At 40.7% G+C, this 18526-nt stretch overlaps 1 protein-coding gene across 4 annotated transcripts in view; it reads left to right on the top strand.

The window, feature by feature from the left end:
* The first annotated feature begins 585 nt into the window (after positions 1-585).
* GALNT13 (polypeptide N-acetylgalactosaminyltransferase 13) overlaps positions 586-18526 on the top strand; it is a 226767-nt gene continuing 208826 nt past the window's right edge. For 3 of the 4 annotated variants that reach the window (XM_039335413.1, XM_039335416.1, XM_039335414.1), the window contains exon 1: positions 586-901. The gene's annotated coding sequence lies outside the window, so the exon portion shown is untranslated. The remainder of the gene's footprint in view (positions 902-18526) is intronic. The other variant, XM_039335415.1, reaches the window with a different exon arrangement.

The raw sequence follows: 18526 nt of genomic DNA, 5'->3' as shown, positions 1-18526 counted from the left end.
TCATCATGCGCTACCCGATCCAACCCTAAGGGGAAGGGAGAGAAGCCAAAGCCAGGTCCTCCCATAGCAGACAGAATGCATTTTTACCACGAAACCAAGGGGAAATAGCCCTGTAGTGTATATCATGCACCTTCCTAGATCCCGCGGCAAAACTACAGATCGAGTCATTAAAGAAGCAGATTCCATTTTAAGCAAGCCAGCAAGGCAGCATTACACCGACGGGTGTGTGTTTGAGAGGGACAGAAAGAGACGCCCTCCCCAAACCTCCCCCCATTTGCTTCAGTTTCCCCGCCCCCCGGAGACTCAATGGTCCAGGCGCGCCAAATCTGCTCCAAAGAGCTCGAAGGGCGGAGCGGTTACGTAAACGATCCCAGCAGCCCGAAGGAGAAGGCGGCCCGGCCTCCTTTGCGAGCGGAGGAGGGCGCAGGAGGCAGAGACAACCCCCGTCGCGCGCGTAACCCATTTGCTGGCCTCACTTCCCTGGGCGGAGAGAGGGAGAGAGAGGGAGAGAGGGGAAGGGGGGGGTCGATTACGTAAAGGCTCCAGCTCAGCTCCAGCCAATCCCCTGGGTGCTTTTAAGAGGCGGAGCCGGAGGGAAAGGGGCGTGACTTAGCCGAGCTGTCTTGCTTCTGTGCCGTGGCTGATATTATTAGTAACAGCTCCGGCAGCGGCCGCCGAGGTGTGAAAGGTGTTCTAGTTCCATCCCAGAAGAAGGAAGCGAAGCCCCGAGCAGCAGAGCAAAAGCCGGGCGAGGAATCCGCGAGATGAAGAAGCCTCCTCTGGCCGCGTTGGAAATTTCCCCCCGTCAGGCGTGTTCTTTTTAATTGGGGAATCCAGTTGGAGACGGGAAACCGGTCTTTCCTCCGAGCGGCAACGACGGCGAGGCGAGACTCTTTGGCAGGTGAGCCGCAAAACGGGCAACCGAGGAGGCGATAGCTACCGATGCCGGCGCATCTCCGAGACAGGGCTGGCGGAGGAAGAAGTATAACCGCACAGGGTCTGTCTACGTGTGGTGGTGGGCTCCGATGAGGGCAGATCGTGAGAAAGGGACAACCCGTAACTTTGGCTAAGGCGCGTCTGCCCCCTTGTCTGGCGGCGGCGGCGGCATTCGAGGGCAGCGCGCGAGCCCCGGTTTGCCAGAAGCGTTCGCGCGGCGGCGGCATCACTCGGGCTCCCGGGCTGGTTTGCAGTGGCGCGCAAGGCCGGGGGAGCAGCAATAACTTTCTGCTCGGCTTTTTCTTTTTTCTTTTTTTGAGCCACGGGTGTTGGGGGGGGGGCTCCTGTGGCAGGGTGGTGAATCGGTTGGAGCAGCTGTTTTGGGAGGGCAGGGGCGGAAGAAGAAGAGCGGGCGCGTTCACTTCTTCCTTTTTAAAAAAAAATGAAATGAATCTGCTTGCTGGTACGAAACTGCATCTCTCCTTAAACGGAGAGTGGCTTGGCTGAAGCTTGGCGCCTTCAAGCTTCCTAAAGCTGAGGGAGCAGGGCTGGTCGCTTTCCAGACCCAACGAAGTGCGCAGTAGGTTTCGCTCGGGACGCCGTGGTTTCCCCCCCACCCCTTGGTTTCTGTGATCTAAAGACGCAAGCGGGCGATAACAGTGCCTTGGAAAGGTGACCGGGAAAGAGTCTCGCCTTTATTTTTCATCTCTGGCTGATTTGTTGCTTGAGGGCAAAACGTAACTGCTGCTAGCCACAGCTGGTGCCGATTGTCTGCTTGCTTGGCTGCGGATCGTGGACTCAGGACGGGGTGGGCGGATGAAAGGCTCAAGAGAGGCTTAAGCACTTAATGTTCCCTCCTTCCTTTTTCGCTAGAAGATTTGCTACTGCGAGGGAATTTCCACGATTCCACATTTATCGTCACATCACGGTTCCTCTTTAAAGTGAGGAAGAAAATACTGGATAGTGAGGAATCCTGAGTTAGGAGGCTGCTGGGGATTTTTTGTATGGTCGAACCACTGGATCTTGGTTTTTTTTTTGTTTGTTTAATGTCAGAAGTCAGCTGGTGTCCTTGAACATATATAAACTCCTTTGCCTCAATAGTAAGCAAATATCTTTACAATATTTATGCCTGTCCAGAATTTCCATTTCGCTCCTGCCAGCATATTTGAGCTATATTTTTTGGATTTTGAAATTTACTATTTTGGTTGCTCTGTGATCCTTTAAAATCTTTGCATCCAGTTTTTTTTTTTAATCCTCTACTTCCCAGTTTCTATGAGATAGTGCAGCTAAGGTCCATTGTACTCATAAGTACAGCTATTTATAAAGCATGCAGAATCTTAACCCCTAAGTATAATTATATTCAGAAAAACATGGCTGTATACCTTTTGCAAAGATTTTGGAATCAAATCAATATTGTGTATAAAAGAGATGCATTGCCTCCATTAATTGGATATAGTATGTCAATCCATCTAGTAAATATATTCAAATTTAGTAGATCTTCATGATTAGGTATTCTTGAGATTTCTATCTACTGGTATGGTATGTGTGCTCAAAACTAATAGCAAGTCTTCTTTACAAGTAAGTGTGCCTATAAACTTCATGGAAACTTCTGAGTAAATATGGAAAAATCAGGTAGTTAAGCTGCAATCTTATACATAGCTTCTTTTTGAGAAAATAGGTCTAAAACAGGGTGTGTTTCCATCCATCTGTTGGTTTCTTTCTTAGCTCTATATAAAAGAAGCAAAATGCCTGTAATTATTCAAATCTATGAAGACGCTTATCACTGTAAAGAATTTTAAATATAGAAAAAAGTGATTTCGAAGTATGCTAGGCAATGGACATTGCTTAAATGAACTCTTGAGAATATGAGATCCAGCAAGACAATTTTGTAAACCAGTGTTCAAAAATGATACAATCTAAGATGACGTATTTACCTATTGGCCATAACACTAAAAGGAGGCATTTCAGTATTTTGAATACAGGCTGCCATTAGCTATATGGACTCTGTGCCAAGTAGTGGTTTCACAGGAGAGAGCTGCCATGAATTATTTTTTTTCCAGAACCTACTGTTAGTTGTAAAGCAGGATTGATTAGTATTGATTGCATATTACTTTAGGATCTCACTATTTTGACTTAAAAAAGGTTACGTCAGGCTAGATGTTTTTATTTTGTTTTTAAATCTATGTTTATATAGCAGAAAGACAGCAAGATCAAACGCATGCTCTAGAATTTGTATGTAATATTGTATAGTTGAGACTGCTTCTAGTCCAGGAAAACGAAAGGCCACAACAAGAATGAGTGTTCTTCAGCAAAATAAAGCTGGTAATGAGAATGGTATACTATGCAGTTATCTTTAGGATACCATCTTAATTAAGTCTCTTGACAATGCACCTGAGATCCTGTGTTGGAGATGACTTTCTATGTTAACTGGTGGAGAGTTAGGGACATTCTTATACACTTGATTTGTGGAACTTGTAATATCAGTGTACCCCTCTCTGGGAATATCTATATCAGTGGTGGCGAACCTATGGCACGGGTGCCAGAGCGGCACTCAGAGCCCTCTCTGTGGGCACATGCGTTGTCGCCCCAGTCCTAGGCCTTCAGCCGGGTTTTATAAAACCTTTTCGCTTTAGGCTCCACCGCCATGTGCAAAAAAAAATGACAAAGGTTCAATCAGTCAATTTCAACTTCTCACGGGAAAAAAAAGATCTTGCAAAGTTGGAAATGATTGATTGAACTTTTTAGTCCTACCCAGTCTACCGTTACCACCGCAGCCATGCCCATCCAATTGGCGATACCCACCCAATTGGCCACACCCAGCCAATGGGCCACACCCACCCGGCACTCGATGATGCATAAGTGGGTTTTGGGTTGCAATTTGGGCACTCAGTCTCTTAAAGGTTTGCCATCACTGATCTATACATTAATGAATATTCCAGGAAAGAATAGCTACTCCTTACAAGTAGCTATTTTCCATTTGTGGGCAAAAAACTGTTGGAGTGCAATGTTTTTGACTTTGAAGTCTCATAGTCCAGAGTTTCAGTTTGTTCAGGGCAGAGATAAAGAAGGACTTATGATTCCTATTGGGGGCCCATTTTGAATTACAGGTAGTCCTCGACTTATGACCAAAATTGAGCCCAACATTTCTGTTGCTAGGTGAGACAGTTGTTAAATGAATGTTACCCTATTTTACAACCTTTCTTCCCACAGTTGTTAAGTGAATCACTGTCGTTGTTAAATTAGTAACGCGGTTGTTAAGTGAATCTGGCTTCCCACTGACATTGCTTGTCAGAAAGTCACAAAAGGTGAACATGTGACCTCAGGACACTGCAACTGTCATAAATATGAGTCAGTTGCCAAGTGTCTGAATTTTGATCATGTGACCCTGGGGATGCTGAATCGTGTGAAAAACGGTCATAAGTCACTTTTTTCATTGCCATAACTTTGGTCACTAAATGAACTGCTGTAAATCAAGGATTACCTGTACACAAACAGGGGAAGGTTGATGGAAGTTGTGAGTTACAGGAATTCTGGACAAAAAAGAACTGTAATGTAGGAAATGATGTTTTGATAGAAGATAGATAGTTAAAGCAATTTCCATGGTTTCTGAAGTCAGCATATCTCCTCATAGTGCTTTTATATCTTTTAAATAAACATTCACCATGAAATTCTAAACACATTTATTAGAAGATAACACCACTGTTATTGAACTCAGGGACATATTTTTCAATAAACTAATTCAGTCCTTTATTGCCTTGTGTGTAATTGCTTCAGAAACCAAGATGTCTGATTTAATTTTTGGTTCAGTTCTTATCCAAGCTTACATACAAAGGCACATTGTCCAAGGCTTTATTTCCTTTAAGATAGAATTGACCTTTCTAGCGTGTGCGTATTTCTAAGGTTTAGCTTTAAATATTTTATAACCTCAGTCAGCCTTCTCTATTTAAAGCACCTTATACATAGGTGTTAAGCATAATGCAAGGATGGAGCTACAGTCCTAAGGAAAGAGCTATGATTCATTTTGGTCTTAAGAGCTGTAGAAGCTTCTTGGATGAGAAGTGAAATGTCTTCCAAGAAAAACAAAGTTCAGTTGCCTCTTGAAAAAGCACCTTTGGGACCACCATGACCTGGATGACTCAGAATCTCCATAGACGTTTGATCTTGAGATTACACATGAGGTCGTGTTGGGTTCTTATATGAATGGGCTAATTTGCATTAAGAGCCAGTTTGGTGTAATGATTAAGGCACCAAGCGAGAAAGCTGGAGACTGGAGGGTTCTAGTCCCTCCTTGGACCCAAGCCAGTTGGGTGACATTGGCCAATCACTCATTCTCTCTGCCCTAGGAAGAAGACAACCTCAAATCACTTCCACAATCTTGCCAAGAAGATTGCAGGGACTAGTCCCAATGGTCACCAGGAGTCAATAGTCAATTCCCCCAAACAGTTTGAATTAGAGTTTCTGCAGATATATTTTATTATCTTACACTATATTAGACAATCAGAAAAATACCACTTTCCTGTTCTGTGACTATCCAGAATATTACAATTGTAGGCCCACTTGAAATTCATAGTGGCATGTGCTCTCAGCTATGATGACTTTAGTTTCTCCATATGGAATTTGAATTGCCACATTAAAGCAGCTTTTTAAAAATGTTACATTATTTTCTATTTTAAATCATGCTATTATACTCTTTTGTTAATTAGTTATAAATATGGTTTTCAAATGAATATTTGTGGTGGACATATGGTTTTGAAAAGCAGAATCATCCAACTAGAACTACAATGCATTTTTTCTGTTGCAGAATAGAGAGAAGCTGGATATCGAGGTGCTTTTAATTGCTTGAAAATACTAAAGAGGAAAAAATGATTAAGAGGACCCATGATCAGAATAAACCTGTTGGAAAAGGGGGAAAATATAGAATAGTAATTATCTGACTACTGACTTATTTGACTTAAGTTTGAATACAAATAATCTTCTCTTGCATATAATTTAATTTAATTTTGCTCTTAATAATTTAAGGTGAGCTATATTGTATCCTGGTGTGCTGCAATAATTAAAAAAATTATTCTGGCAAAGATTTTCTCGTTTGTGATATAGGTAGATGTCCACTGACTATCTTGGATTTCTTAGTTGTCACTAAACTATTATAGAATGTATGTATGGATGGCCTTTCATACCTTCATAGTACTATTTGAAACAGTCTCAAGATTTGTGTATTCAGATGTAACTTGAAAGTTCAACCTGTGTGTTTGACAGCAAGGGAGAAACATTTTAGCACAGGGGTCTTCAAACTTGACCCTTTTATGACTTGTGGACTTCAACTCTCAGAATTCCTCAGCCAGCGTGCCTGGCTGAGGAATTCTGGGAGTTGAAGTCCATAAGTCATAAAAGGGCCAAGTTTGAAGACCCCCGTTTTAGTATATCAGATAAAGGGTGTATTTTGTATACAGCCTTTTAGAAAAAGCTCTCTCAATATTTAGTGAATTGGTAATAGATTTATAACCCTTAAAGGTAATTGGACCCTCTACACTGAAGAGTCTAGTCCTGTTATTGTAGAGGCCAATAAACAAATAAAGCACTTGTCTAAATTCTCTGATAAAACATAATATTCTGTCTCACTTATTTAAGCAAAGGAAAGATTGTGGTAATAATTGCTGCTACCATGTGGCTTCTCTTTCCTGTCTCCCACAAGCCTTCACTGCTGTTTAAAAGGCTCCTATTTTAAATCCTTGATCTGCTACTTAAGAGATTACACTGCCCAGATGCATGTGTTCAAAGCAGGATTCCTGAATCATAACAGTTGTACAGAGGGCAGACTCTTGACAGTTACTGCTTGCGATGCAAGAGATGAGAAACACTTCTTGAAATTTGGCATCACAAAAGGCCCAATTTCCTTGATTTGTACTCACTATTAGGATTGTGGGCTAATCTAATCAGTGTACAGAAATTGTGTTTCTACAGAAAAAAAATGTTGAAAGGATTAACATATGCAAGTCTGAAATATTTTAAAGACTTGTAGTTTGGCTTCTACCTCAGATGATACCAAGAACATTTAGCATAAAATATATAAATAGCTTTTATATATGCTTTTTTCCCCATTGGGGTTAGAATGTATAGAATGTATCAAGATCCATGGTTGTGCAGTGGTTAGAATTCAGTATTGCAGGCTTGTTGTTGTTAGTTGCAAAGCCGTGTCCGACCCATTGCGACCCCATGGACAACATTCCTCCAGGCCTTCCTGTCCCCTACCATCTTCTGGAGTCCATTTAAGCTCACGTCTACTGCTTCAGTGACTCCATCCAGCCACCTTATCCTCTGTCGTCCCCTACTTCTATCGCCCTCAATCTTTCCCAGCATTAGGCTCTTCTCCAGTGAGTCCTTCCTTCTGGTTAGGTGGCAAAAGTATTTGAGTTTCAAATACTTCAAGATCCGACCTTCTACTTCCGGTGGATTTTGCGCGCGTGATGGCGGCTACTTTGTAGCCGTCTCTCCTGGGTAAGTGTAAGAACCGCTATGAACAGCAGACACCAGCTGTTCAGCGGTTCAAAATCCCCCTCCCGGGCAAAGGGGGGGGGTAGAGAGTGTCTGAATAGTGGTAGAGCCTCTTTTGCACCCCCCAAGTTTTTTTTGGGGGGGTGAAAGGAGTGCTCCCACGGAGTTCAGACTTGTCTCCGCTTCCCAGCTGTTTTTGTCCTCAGGGACAAAACGAGCCGTTGCAAACACCTCCGTGCTTAAAGAGAACTGGTGAGTTTTTTTTTATAAACGGACAGAGCTGAGTAGAGGATTTAGTTTTTGCTTTCTTTGATTTATTTGGATTTTAAGTTTTAAGACTTGCTTCTATTTTTATTCTCTCTTTTTATTTTTTTTTTTCTTTGTTGAAAGGGAAAGTAAAATGGCGATCGGCAAATCTCTCGGTGTTTTTTTTTTTTTTGAAGTTAGAATGCTGACCGGCAGGCTTTTTGGTGTTTCTTTTTCTTTCCTTTCCCTTTCCCTTTTTATTTTCTTATGATTGGAATGGTTGTTTTTGGTATCTCTAAGTATTTTTTTTTTGGAACGGACTTTTTCTATTTAATTATTATTATTTTTTTTTCTTCTCCCTTCTTTTTATTGTAATGACTCTTTTTTGAAGGACTTTTTTCTGTTTAATTTTTTGCAATTTTTAAGAAGGAGTAAAGCTTTTTTTAATTCTTTTTCTCTTCCTTTTTTTTTTCTTTTCCCTTTTTTCTTTTTATTATAATGACCTTCTTTGGAGGGAGTTATGATTTTTGAAGGAATTTTTATAATTTTTTAAGAAGGGCTAAAGGTTTTTCTTTAAGATGGCTCCAAAGCGTCCAGGGATTTCTACAGCTTCTAAATCAACAGTTTCACCCTCTTCTGGGGGTCAGCTAATAACTATGAAGGATTTGCAAAACATGATGGGAGATGTTATAATTCAAATTAGGGCAGAAATGAAAAAGATTTTAGAGGAAAATAATAAGATCTTGAGACAAGATTTTGTTTTGGCTTTAGAAGGAGTTGCTTCTGTTCTTGAAAAGGTGAACTCCCATGTGGAAGAGGTAGCTGAAAAAGTGGACATAATGGAGGGGAAAATTGAAAGTATGGAAAAAGAAATGGAAAATGAGATTCTTATGCTTCAATATGGACAAATGGAATATGCCTTAAGAATCAGAGGCCTGGAAGAGTCTTTGCAAGAAGATTTGAAAGAAATGGTTGCAAAGGACTTTGCATTGATTTTGAATAAAGAAAAAGAGGGAATACTTAGTGAAATTGAAAAATTATTTAGGGTTAACTCTGTGGTGGCAGCACAGAAGAATCTGCCAAGAGATGTGGTAATTTACTTTGGTAAAAGATCCTTACGCAATCAAATTGTGCAAGCCTATTATAAGAAGAGATTTCAAATTGCTTCACAAGATGTCATAATTTTTAAGGAGATCCCATCTAAAATTTTAAGAAGAAGAAAGGAGTTTGCTTTTCTAGTAAATGAACTTAAAAAGAGAAAAATTCTATTCAGATGGGATATTCCGACTGGAATGGTGGTGAACTACCTGGGGACATGTCATAGACTTAATACTGTTTCTCAAGCAAAAGATTTTTATACTTCGGTCCTGGGGGTATGTGCATCGCCATCTATTAGGTCTCAACAAGTCCAGATTGAGGAGCAGAAGACAACTTGTGTAGCACATAACTCCAAAGAAAAGCAGCAACAGAAGAAGGTTAAGGAAGTTTCATATTCAGCGGTCTCTGAATCTCTGGGAGATGTTGGACCTACAAAGTCTTTGGAGCAATCTTCAAGGGTGGCTCTGGGAGAAGTTAGACCTACAAAGTCTTTGGAGCAATCTTCAAGGGTGGAATTGCTGCCTGAAATCGAAATTGGGAAATTTCAGCTTGAGGGGCACCAACAAGAGAGGAACGGGCAGAGGATAACTTGTACAACTTACAACTGTGAAGATCAACACAAGGAGGAATTCACTGAGGAAGTTTTACAGGTATCGGTCCCTGAGACTTGTGCAACATATAAATGTAAAGAAAAAGTAACATATAAATGTAAAGAGAAAGACCAACAGAAGAAGGAGGTTGAGGAAGTTTCACAGGTACTGATTCCTGAGCTGGTGGGTCAACCAGGACTTACAAACTCTTTGGAGCGATCTTCAAGGGCAGAATTCCACGCATTTTTTTCGATGCTTGCGGGCAAGAGAGACCAATATGGATTGTGCTTATAGTAGATGCAACTGGCTATTAGACAGAAGATTATGGATATTGAATGAAAATTTTAGATAAGAAGTTTGTGTTTATAGTGGGTGCAACTGGTTATTGGACAGAAAATTATGGACATTGAATGAGAACTTTAGACAAGAAGTTTACTATTGAGATTGTGGGAGAAGTAAAACTTATATCGTTTTTGGAAAATGTCTTATGTAATGTCTAAATATGTGTTTTGGGATAATAATATATTTCAGTTTTAAGTTTTAAACCTTTAATGATAATATTGTTTAAACCTGTGTTTTGAAGGGATTATAATTTGTTTATTTCAGTGAGGGGATTCTAATAAATTTGTGTTTCGAAGGGAGTATAATTTGTTTAAGTTTCAAGTAATGCTTAAATTTGGTTTTTAAATATTATTATTAATATTTCTAAGAGAAAATAATTTGCTTAATTAAATGTCTAGATTTGTTTAGGAAAGAAAGTAATGCTTAAATCTGTGTTTTTGGAGAAAGTTTATATAGAATGATGATTGTATTTAGATTTGTTTAGGATTTAAAAGTGTTTCAAGCTTTTAAATATTATTATTAATATTTTTAAGAGAAAATAATTTGTTTAACTAAATGTGTCTAGATTTGTTTAGGATTTTTAAGTTTTTTTTTTTTTTTTGGATAGGTGAGAAGATTATGAAGATTGAAGGAAATATGTATTTACTTTAAGTTTTCTAAGAGTATTTAGTTTTAATGGTACAACAAAGGTTTATATGTTTATTTTTTTGTATTAGGATAAAGAAAGAGGGAGAAATTAGATTTTACATTATAGCTATAGATATTCAAAGAAAGTAATGTTTAAATTTGCGTTTTTGGAGGGAGTTTATATAGAATGATGATTGTATTTAAATTTGTTTAGGTTTTAAAAGTGTTTTAAGTTTTTTTCTCAATTAAGCCTGTACTCAGCTCTGGGAAGTCTAGGGGAGGGTTTGGGAGGTTGGGGAGGAGGGGGGTGAGGTAGGGTTGGGGGGGGTATGGGAAGGGGATTTGTTTTTGTAAAAATTTAAAAATTTTCAATAAAAAAAAAAAAAAAAAGATCCGACCTTCTAAAGAGCAGTCAGGGTTGATCTCCTCTAGGACTGACCAGTGTGATTTCCTTGCAGTCCAGGGGATTCACAGGAGTCTTCGCCAGCACCATAGTTCAAAGGCCTCAATTCTTTGGCGCTCAGCCTTTCTTATGATCCAACTTTCTCAGCCATACGTTGCAACTGGGAAAACCAGGGCCTTGACTATACGCACTTTTGTTGGCAGAGTAATGTCTCTGCTTTTTAATTCTGCCAAATGCCAGGAGTTTGATCCTGACCAGGGCTCAAAATTGACTCAGCCTTCCATTCTTCCAAGGTTGGTAAAATGAGACCCAGATTATTGGAGACAATATGCTGACTCTGTAAACCACTTAGAAAAGGCTGTAAAGCACTGTGAAAGTGCTATATAAGTCTACGTGTTAATTAGTATATATAAAAAAGATCTATGTCCATGCCTTGGATTTGAAGAGAAACAAGCTTTGAAGGGTTCTCATAACCCAACATCAGAACAGGTCAATACAGGTAGTCCTTGACTGTAATTAAAACATGGAATTAAGGTCATAAGTTGCGATAGTTGTTATATGGGTCACCATTTGACCATACCTGATTTTTGGAGTGGTTGTTTTAACAAACCCATTTTCTTCAATGGGCATTTTATTTTTGTCAGGAAGTAAATGGTAGAAACTGACAAAAGCTGCAGAAAATAATTGCATTGTGATTGCAGGGTGCTGCAAACAGCTGGTTGCTAACTGCCCAAAATTCAACCATGTGATTGTGAGAGGAATGTGGCTGTCAGAAGTTGTAAATTGCTCTGTGGAGCTCTCTCATAACTTTGAAGGTTTGCTAAACAACTGGTTATTAAACAAAGACTACCTGTATGTCTGATTGTCAACCAGGTCTTGAAAGTCATTTAGCAACCCTTAGTTTCTTGGCTATAATGCATGAGAAATTGGAAGAAGTCACGTTCTGGCTTCTTGCCTCTCTTTCCTTGTCCTCCCATTTTAATCCTAAATATTATGTTGCATTATGACATTAACTGATATATTTTGATCAGAAGTATTTGATAGTTGTAGTTATTTTCTGCTATGTAAGTATCTGCAACTTTCAGCTGGGATTATAAGGACTAAGCAGGTTTTTTTCCTGATTCATAATCAATAGAGAATGAGCTGGTTTTAAATAGTTTATACAGAGTTAAAGTGTAAGTTTGTGCAAATCTTTGAAAGAAGTGATTTGGAATGTGGGAATGCATGCAAAACACTTCCTTTTGAATACTTAAAGCAACCATGTCTTCCCCCCCCCCCCCAAGCTTGTAGGGCTGCATTGTAGCTGATCTCTGCTAGGTCTGAATGCATGTGTAAGCGCAGCTAATTCACTCTACTGGGAAAAATGCAAAATTAATGACTATATACTCCTAGTAGAGTGTGCAGCTTCTATGTGTCAAGTGAATAGTTCTGAATCAAGAAAATTGAAATTTCTTGACCTTTAGAGTGCCCTCATTATACGTTTGAGGTAAACATGCTTTCTATGCATTTATTCCTTCCTAATCAAACAACATATGGCAATGAAATCGAAATATAACTGTAATCACTACTGTCAAGGGCCTGTGCAAACTATATTTGAGAGACTAGATTTAAAACTGAGGGCTAAAGTTACGGCATTGCAAGTAATATAAACCATGTAGCTACTGTTTTGTTTATAAAAGCAAAATTATATTTTCTATTTGAATGGAGTTGTTTAATCATTCTACATACAACCCATTATTTTTTTTAAAACCCTCTGATTTAGTTATATGAACTTGATTGCAAAGATTCTCCTAAACTTTGAAAAAAATATGATTTTATCTGTATAACTCAGAATCAAATCTAATGTATAGGTGGGCTTTAAAATCTTGGTTGCTTGAAAATATTTCAACAAGCTGTGCCAACCTGTAGGCTACATTTTAAAATCCTACCTTATACATTTGAAAGACATATAATACCTTGACTGCAAAGGATGTATTTCCACTTTTCAATGGGCTGCTTAAATCCCATTGAGTTCCATAGGCTCTAATAGGATAAGATGAGGTGACTGCAGCTCAAAGCTAGATTGGCTTCTGTTTTTTTATTTATGCGCTTGATTTTAATAGTTTTAGTATGTTTTTTATGTTATTTTAAATTTTGATTGGGAGATGCCCAGAGTTTGTTATAAGATGGGCAGTTATATACATATGATAAATAAATAATAAATCAATCAGCTAGAGCAGGGGTTCTCAACCAGGGGTGCTTGCACCCCCTGGGGGTGTGAAACAATATTTCAGGGAGTGTGAAAACTTGGGTTTTTAAAATTATAGTGCCGTGGTGGCGAACCCATGCCGAGCCCTCTCTGTGGACACGTGCATTGTCACCCCAGCCCTAGGCCTTCAGCTGGGTTTTATAAAATCTTTTCGCTTTAGGCCGTCGCCGCCGTGTGCAAAAAAAAAAAGGTTCAATCAATCAATCAATTTCAACCTCGTGGGAAAAAAAAGATCTCGCAAAGTTGGAATTGATTGATTGAAATTTTTAGTCCTACCCAGTCTGCCGTTACCACCGAAGCCATGCCCACTCAATGGGCTACGCCCATCCAATGGGCTATGCCCATCCAATGGGCTATGCCCACCCAATGGGCCACACCCACACAATGGGTCACGCCCACCTGGGACCCAACAATACATAAGTGGGTTTTGGGTTGCAGTTTGGGCACTCGGTCTCTAAAAGGTTCGCCATCACTATAGTGTATGTGCATAATTCATTGCAGTTATTTCAAACTTTTGTAAGGGGTGCGAGAATATATCAGAAGCATTCTAGGGGTGCAAGCTACTGAGCTAGAGGGTGTTGAAGTTTGTCTATATCATTGCAAAATGTTCCATAGTATGGATTATGAAGCAACATTTCCTGCTGGAATTTTATGAGGGAAAATGTCTATTGTCAGGATGACAAAGAACCATCCTGGGAAGTTAAATTATGTAATTATCTAATGCTTTTGTGGGACTAGCCAGTTCTTCACGGATGCAGGTGTGTTTTATTTGGCTATATGAAAGGAAGTTGTGTGCTTATCACAAACATCATACATGGGATAATATAATTATTCTTAACACTGCATTTTCTGAAGGCAAACTTTTTAATAAATACTCAGGGTGATGGATTATAAACTTATTTTTATGTAGTTCCATCTCCCTTGCGTTGAACAGCTTATTTTTTAAACTATATGAAACATACAGCCACAAACAAAAAGAACAATTCAAGGAAATTTTTTAGATAGAATTAAAATTTAAATAGAATTTTTGCCAGTATGTTTCAGAAAAGCTATAGTAGAGCTAAAAGCTGCAGATTGAAAATTATTAGAAAATAATTTAAGATTAAGATGGTACTAATCTAAATATATGTTAATTTATTTTTCCCCAAAATCCAGTTTAATTCACCATACATATGAAGACTGCTAAGCAACTAGTGATATGCTATCATATCTATGAAATAAATATACATATCTTAAAATAATGGGAATGAAATGATAATTCATACTTTTTTTCCCCTTAAAGTCTGTGATATTATTTTCCAAGTATTATATTGTGCTGAGGTTTGAGTGCATTTCACCTTAGGGCTTGAAATCCTGTATCCTGTCAATCAATCAGCTAATCTTAACATCCATCAGTGTTTCTCAAACTTGGCAACTTTAAGATGTATGGATTTCAGCTCACAGAATTTCCCAGCCAACTGTCCCTTCTTACAGTAAGGAAGAAAACTGCTGAATGATAGCCAGCGGCTTCTGTTTCAGAAGAAGAATAGTGTTTCTTGCAATGAGCATTAACATTTTATCTTATATTCCTGTGCCCAGAGTAGTAAATTTATTTACTGCATATAAAACACTGTTGGTAGGAAAATGAGCATATAGCAATAGTGTGTGCTAAAACACTAGTGCAGTGGTGGTGAACCTATGGCACGGGTGCCAGAAGCGGCACTTGGAGCACTCTCTCTGGGCACACATGCCGTTGCCCCAGCTTGCCTCCCCCCACGACCCCCCCTCACCAGCAGCCCCCTTGGAGGAGAGTCACTCCCAAGTATGGCCCACACGGAGCAGCGCAGTCAAGGACATGGCAGCCAGGCAGCGTAGACAAGACTCTGCTTTCACGCCCCATCCCGCGTAGTTGATGCTGCAGGGCACAGGCAGAGGGCGTGGCCGCCATGGCGCTGCTGGGCTGCCTGGGCGATCTGCGGCAGGCCCTGGAGGTGGTAAGTGGCCTTGCGGGCAGACGGGGTGGGGGCAGGGTGGAGCAGGTGTGAGACCAGTTTTTGGGCACTCGGTCTCTAAAAGGTTCGCCATCACTGCACTAGTGTACGAAGCAACAGGGTGACGCTTAATACAGAGGTGGGCAATCCAGTACCTTCCAGATGTTTACGATTTCAAATTCCAGAAGCTTCGCCCATCACTGTCAATGGCAAGAGTTGTGAGAGTTGTAGTGAAAGTCAGCAGTTACTTTGTGAAATAATTCAAAATTGCTGCTTTTTAAAAAATGGTATTCCGGATTAAGGTGGAACCATTGGCTTAGGTGGACTCTCCTGCTTCTGTTTTTACTTTAGTCAGTAGAAGCTCGTGGCAAATATCCTGCGCCATACCTCACAAAACTGCTTTGAAACATTTGAGAACCTTCTGTAGCAGTGAGTTGTTCACTGGTGCAAAGAAGATTTCAGATTTCGTTTTTTAAATAGATACACAGTAATTAAGCTCTGTCATAGGAAATTTTGTGATTTATTTGCCACCATACTTGGAACACTGGTGAAACAATTATTTTGAACTGCATTAACCTTGCTGTTGTGTTTATTAATATTATGATGTCAGTTTTGTTTTGCAATTATTACAGTTGAGCACATCAAATGTCTTTTCAGAGCTCTGAAGACTTGATATTTAAATGCTTCATTTCCTCTCAGTTCTTTAATATTTTGATGCTCCATTCTCTTTTCAGTTTGATTGTATAGTAGAGTTTATGGGGGCTCCAGTTAAATATTTTGCAGCAATTGTTCTTCCTCAAAAGGGACTTAGTCTTCACTGTCTTTTATGTTCTAATTAGGTACCTTTAGTGCAGAGAACTGGTTTGGCTAGACATTTTCTGTCTGCTTTGATTCAAATTAGAGATTTTGAATTGATCCTTGATACAAATTTTAGAAATCAGTATAAAAGATAAATATAGTGTGAGAAGCATAATGATATATAAATCCAGCCCGCCTAAAATTTTTGAAATAGCTTTTAAAAATGTAATTTTATAATTTAAAATAATGTTTTATATAGCAAATAAGTATATTACCTCTGATTATTTTTGGCTGTCTGATAAGATCTAATAGAGTTGGCATGTTTTAACTCCTATTGCTTTAAAGTGTCCTCTGGTAGGACCATGTGATATTATTTATTCTCCAGTACAGGAGATGGATAATCCACGGATGGGTTTTCTCTGTCTGCCTGCTCTTGAGACCAAGTAGCCAAAGCTTGACACGCCCCCACTTCCTGTGGAGTCCATTCTTAACTTGGTCTCTGCTCGAAGAAGACTCGTTTTGGCGTGGCTCTCAGCTTATCAGGTTAGACAAGAAATCCATTGATTGATTATCCCTTGATAATTGGCTTCCCCTTCCAAAAAAAAAAAAAAAAATTGCCACCTATAGGAATTTAACCACAAAATTTTCTGGGGATCAGTCCTGATCTCAAACCTAAAATTAAAAAGGGGATTGGTGGGGAGGGAAATTTCCCCACAGATATCAGCCAGCCCCAGGGCTCTGGGGGGTGAAAAGGGGGGGAAGAAGGCATCAGCAGAGACTACTTGCTGAACCTTTTCCCCAACCACTAAGTTTTCCTTGGGATCATCCCTGATCCTATATTAAAATTGAAAAAGGGGGTGTGGGGGGGGGAAACTCCCCACGGATCCCAGTCAGCCCCAGGGCTCTGGAGGTGGAAAAGGGGGGGGGAAAGGCATCAGCAGAGACCACTTGCTGAGCTTTTCTCCCCAACCTTCCAAGGGATTTTTTCCTCAAATTGGGGGAAAAAATAACAATCTCCAGGTCTGGATTCAAACTTGAATTCGGATCATCGGAGATTCCCTAGCAGCCCAGGGCAACCGCGGGCGCCATTTTAGTTGCCGTTTTCAGACAACAAAGGCAATCCCTGACTGGGATTCCCTTAAAACGTCACCAGCGCGCCAAATTTAAATCCCCGGGCACAAGCAGCTTCTGGGAGGCTGCGGAGCTTATTTTCAGAGGGAAACGAAGCACAGGAAGGGAGTAAGCCCCAAACCAAGAAACGGAGGCTAGAGAACCCTCCTGGGATCCGCAAAGCCCTTTTTCAGGGAGAAACGAGCTGTGGCTGCCATCTCTTGCCAGAGAAAGGCAAACCGAGCTTAAGGAAGCTCTACATCATATCTGGAATCACTGATAGAGGCGGAATAGGAGCACACAACCAGCGCTCCACCCCCGATACACACATATAATAATAGGACAAAATATAATAATAATAAAAATAGATACATAAATTTTAAAAATAATAATAATAATAATAATAATTAAAAAAATTTTTTTTTAAAGCTAAAAATTAAGCGACTGCAGGGCCAACAGGCCTAAAGACAGAACACACAATATTATCATCATCACCATTATTGTTGTTGTTGTTATTATTATTATTATTTTATTATTATTGTTGTTCCTATTATTAGTATAATAGTAATAGTATTAATAAGAATAAATTCCGCTCTAGGTGACCGCCATTTGATACCTGCTGTGTATTAAGTCAGGCCTACAGACCCTTTTGAGGTCGCCACTGATATTTTTTGCCTCCCTTTTCCTTTTTCTACTGGTGCACGTTGCCTGGTCACCTAAGGCCTCCGGGCGGAACCCAAAGAGTGGTTCCAAACGTGCCTTCGGTACCTCCCTCAGCTACCGTGACCTTAGCCCAGAGAGAATATTTTTGTTGTGGTTGGGTGATCAGGGGAACAGTCCTGGTACTTGTTCCAATTTCGCTCCCGCCAATACTTGCCTGCCTGAGTGTCTTCTCAGTTTTTCTGGGACTGCTCAAGCGGAATGGAGGGACCCTCGTTGCCTCAATCCATGAGCACGACCCCTCCATCTCCCAATTACGGCTGCAACACACCTTCTGACCAGAAGGCGGCAGGCAAGTGCAAAGCGAAGACAAAACACTCGCTCAAGAGGCCCTCCAAGTTGGCGGAAAAGCAAGCCAGCCGTAGGCACCAGGCCCTGGAGAAGGAGTTCTCCAGAGCGCAGAGGCAGGCCCAATTGGAATTGGTTCAAATAGCGGCCACCGAGATGGAATTACCATTGGGTCCATCCACATCAACCCAGAGCGCGTGGTCCATTCCAGGAACACCGCAACCACTGGATCCGCCATCTACATCAGCCCAACAAACAACCACGGCGGCAGGCACAACCACTGAGTCCAACTCTCCACCTGCGGTCACCACACCCAAAGGTAATGACATAGGGGACATCTGGGCAGATGGACGGCTAGAGGCCCTATTAACCAAAGTGGTGGACCGAGCCCTAGCACAGCGCTCCGCCCACCACGACCAGGGGCCCTCCATCTCAGCCATGCCACACTCGGAACTCCCCTCAGAGTCCTCAGGCATTCAGGAACCCGTCTCCCCGGCCCAGTCCTCCATGAGTGGTTATTCTTCACCACAAGAGGAGGATCAACCTGGGATCTCTATGTCAGAGGATGAGGAACTTCCCCCTGAGCCCCCCTCAGGGGGATTATTTAATCCCAACCGCTTCCTCACGATACTACGCAAGGCCACAGCCATTGCGGACA

Source organism: Crotalus tigris, unplaced genomic scaffold (genome assembly GCF_016545835.1).
Source record: "Crotalus tigris isolate CLP2741 ecotype Arizona unplaced genomic scaffold, ASM1654583v1 scf7180000017641.3106099, whole genome shotgun sequence".
Lineage (NCBI taxonomy): Eukaryota > Metazoa > Chordata > Lepidosauria > Squamata > Viperidae > Crotalus > Crotalus tigris.
The sequence above is the reverse complement of the archived record's forward strand: the minus strand, read 5'-3'. Positions and strand labels throughout refer to the sequence as shown.